This window comes from Cebus imitator, unplaced genomic scaffold (genome assembly GCF_001604975.1).
Source record: "Cebus imitator isolate Cc_AM_T3 unplaced genomic scaffold, Cebus_imitator-1.0 Scaffold285, whole genome shotgun sequence".
In the NCBI taxonomy this organism is placed as follows: Eukaryota; Metazoa; Chordata; class Mammalia; order Primates; family Cebidae; genus Cebus; species Cebus imitator.
The window spans coordinates 1024922-1029040 of NW_016107600.1; positions in this window are offsets into that span (position 1 = coordinate 1024922).

The following is a 4119-nucleotide window of genomic DNA, read 5'->3' on the forward strand; positions in this document are numbered from 1 at the left end:
TACAAAGATTAGTTTCAATGTAGTCTGTAGCCTCCTTTGTAAACCAATTAAAAAGTTTTTTAATAAAAAGCCATGTCTCTGGTGTATTGAGGAGGGTTGGGAATGGGGAGAGTATATGTTTAAAACTTCATACTCTGAACCTAACAAAGGTTTCCAGCTACACTGTGTTGTGCTCCCATACATGTTAATCAGTGCATTTGCCCTATACCTAACTCCCAGATAAATGGTTCTGTGATCAGATCAATGTGCCACAACTACATGGAAATGTGGAGGACCAAGTCAAACGGGCAGCACTTTTTTTTCCCCACATATGCTTTCTTATTTTTGAATAATTTTAGATTTACAGAAAAGTTGCAAAGCTAGAACAGTTTCCATATAATCCTTACCCAGTTTCCCTCATCGTTAACCATGACCATGGTACATTGTCAAAATTAAGCAACTGGCATTCAGCCGGGTGTGGTGGCTCATGCCTGTAATCCAAGCACTTTGGAGGCCAAGGTGGGCAGATCACCTGAGGTCGGGAGTTCAAGACCAACCTGACCAACATGGTGAAACCCCGTCTTAAAAAAAAAAAAAAAAAGAAACTGGCATTGGTACATTACATTAAACTCCAGACTATGGGTTTCACTAGTTTTTCCACTGATGTGTTCTTTCTGTTCCAGGATCCCTCCCAGGGTACCACATAGCATTTACTCATCATGTCTTACCAGTCGGCTCTGAGAGAGTTTCTCAGTCTTTCCCTTTTTTTTCCATGACCTTGACAGTCTTTGGGAGTACTGACCAGATATCCTGTAGGATATCCCCCAATCTGGGTTTGTCTGATGTTTTGCCCATTGTTAACAGTTATGAGTTTGCCTCCTAGAGATTGAGATTATCTACATCTATTATCTGGAATTTTTTTTTTCCTCCCAGCTTCCCAAGCTTATGGTGGAATTCTGTAAGAAAGGGAGGTTTGAGGCTGGGCACAGTGGCTCACACCTGTAATCCTAGTACTTTGGGAGGCAGAGATGGGTGGATCACAAGGTCAGGAGTTCAAGATCAGCCTGGCCAAGATGGTGAAACCTTATGTCTACTAAAAATACAAAAAATTAGCTGGGTGTAGGCTGGGCATGGTGGCTCACGGCTGTAATCTCAGCACTTTGGGAGGCCGAGGCAGGTGGATCACAAGGTCAGGAGATCGAGACCATCCTGGCTAACATGATGAAACCCCCATCTCTAAAATAAAAAATAAAAATAAATGAATGAGGCTGGGCGCAGTGACTCACGCCTGTAATCCCAGCACTTTGAGAGGCCGAGGCGGGTGGATCACGAGGTCAAGAGATCGAGACCATCCTGGTCAACACGGTGAAACCCCGTCTCTACTAAAAATACAAAATATTAGCTGGGCATGGTGGCGCATGCCTGTAGTCCCGGCTACTCGGGAGGCTGAGGCAGGAGAATTGCCTGAATCACCCGGGAGGCGGAGGTTGCGGTGAGCCGAGGTCGCACCATTGCACTCCAGCCTGGGTAACAAGAGCGAAACTCCGTCTCAAAATAAATAAATAGCCGGGCGCGGTGGCTCACGCCTGTAATCCCAGCACTTTGGGAGGCCGAGGCGGGTGGATCACGAGGTCAAGAGATCGAGACCATCCTGGTCAACACGGTGAAACCCCGTCTCTACTAAAACTACAAAGAATTAGCTGGGCATGGTGGCGCGTGCCTGTAATCCCAGCGACTCAGGAGGCTGAGGCAGGAGAATTGCCTGAACCCAGGAGGCGGAGGTTGCGGTGAGCCGAGATCGCGCCATTGCACTCCAGCCTGGGTAACAAGAGCGAAACTCCGTCTCAAAAAAATAAATAAATAAATAAATAAATAAATAAAAATTAGCTGGGCATGGTGACACGCAACTGTAGTCACAGCTACTCAGGAAACAGTCGGGAATTGCTTGAACCTGGGAGGAGGAGGTTGTAGTGAGCCATGATCGAGCCACTACACTCCAGCCTGGGCGACAGAGCAAGACTCCGTCTCAAAAAAAAAAAAAAAAGGGAGATTTGTCTCTTCTCCGTCATTTATTTAGTCAATTTATATTAGTATGTATTACTGTGTATTTTATATGTGGATTGTAATCCAATACTATTTTGTTGCTCAAATTTTTTCAGCTACAGCCGTTGGGAGTTCTTTCATTTTGGCTCCTGTATCCCTTTGATATATCCATATTCTTTTGTTTTCTGATAACTTTTTTTTTCTCTGTTGCCCAGGATGGAGTGCAGTGGTGCTATCACGGCTCACTGCAGCCTCAACCTTCTGGGCTCAAGCAATCCTCCCACTGCAACCTCCCAAGTTATCTGGACTTTAGTCACTCACTGCCACAACCGGCTAATTTTAAAGTGTTTTTGGTAGAGACGGGTTTCATCATGTTGGCCAGGCTGGTCTCAAACTCCTGACCTCAAGTGATCTGCCTGCCTCAGCCTCCCAAAGTGCTGGGATTACAGGTTTGAGCCACCGCCAACATTCTCAATTACTTTATTCATTTGATTTCCCATTTCCTTTGTCAGTCCCTCAGCCACTGGTAAACTCAGCTGTTTTGATTCCTCATATAGCCATTAGCAATATAACGTTTTAATATTTGACTTTATTCGTGTTTTTTGTTCTGGGATGTGTTTTTGTTTCTACAGCCTTAAGTCAGCCCTTAATAGTTGCATTCAACAAACATTTATTGAGACTTTACTGTATGCTTAGTTTGAGGATTAAAAAGTTAAGTAAGGCTGGGTGCAGTGGCTCATGCCTGTAATCCCAGTACTTTGGGGGACCAGGGTGAGTAGATCACTTGAGCTCACGAGTACAAGACCAGCCTGGCCAACACGGTGAAACCCCATCTCTACTAAAAATACAAAAATTAGCCAGGCATGGTGCCAGACGCCTATAATCTCAGCTACTCAGGAGGCTGAGGCAGGAGAAATCCTTAAACCCTGGAGGCAGTGGTTGCAGTGAGCCAAGCTTGCACCACTGCACTCCAGCCTGGGTGACAGAGTGAGACTCCCTCTCAAAAAAAAAGTCCCTTATATTGACAATGAAAAAGTTTATTTTTTTATTTTTTATTATTATTTTATTTTATTTTTAAAGGCTAGTCAAGTGAAGCAGTGGGAGTGGAGAAGGAACAAAGAAATCTGTAACTGGTTGTGATCAATTAGTTGTAAACACCACTGCACTCGGACCAGTCGAAAAAGTTTTAAAAAGGCCCTGACACCAAGGACTTCATAGTTTCACAAGTAAGGCGGATACCATGAACTGCTAGTTTGCGAATCCTGATCGCATTTTCAGCAGATAATTTGCCTCTTAGTTCACGGAGAAAATGGAGGCTCAAAATTCCCTCTCCATACAGACATCTATTTTCACCAATTTACTCCTTTATTTTTTTGAGATGAAGTCTTGTTCTGTCGCCCAGGCTGGAGTGCAGTGGCATGATCTTGGCTCATCGCAACCTCTTCTCCAGGTTCAACCTATTCTCCTGCTCCACCTCCCAAGTAGCTGGGATTGCAGGTGTGTGCCACCACACATGGCTAATTTTTGTATTTGCAGTAGAGACGGGGTTTTATCATGTTGGCCAGGCTGGTCCCAAACTCCTGACCTCAAGTGATCTACCCACCTCGGCCTCCCAAAGTGCCATGAGCCTCTGCACTCAGCCCCATCTTTCTTTTTAGTAGAGTAATATTTTTTTTCTCTGTAAGGCCAACCCTGCCACTTGTGCTCTCAACCTGTTTCTTTTACTTATTTTTGTTCTTTGTTGCAGTATCTTCTCCTTTTATCTTCAGTTTCTCCTTCGATCCCTTTTGTCAACCTATAAGCATGTTCAGGCCGGGGGCAGTGGCTCGTGCCTGTAATCCCAGCACTTTGGGAGGCTGAGCTGGGTGGATCACCTGGGGTCAGGAGTTTGAGACCAGCCTGGACAACATGGTGAAACCCTGTCTCTACTAAAAATACAAAAGTTAGCCAGGCATGGTGGTGGGCAGCTGTAATTCCAGCTACTTGGGAGGCTGAAGCAGGGAGAATTGCTTGAACCTTGGAGGTGGAGGTTTAGTGAACCAAGATCTTGCCATTGCACTCCAGCCTGGGTGACAGAGTGAGACGCTGACTCAAAAA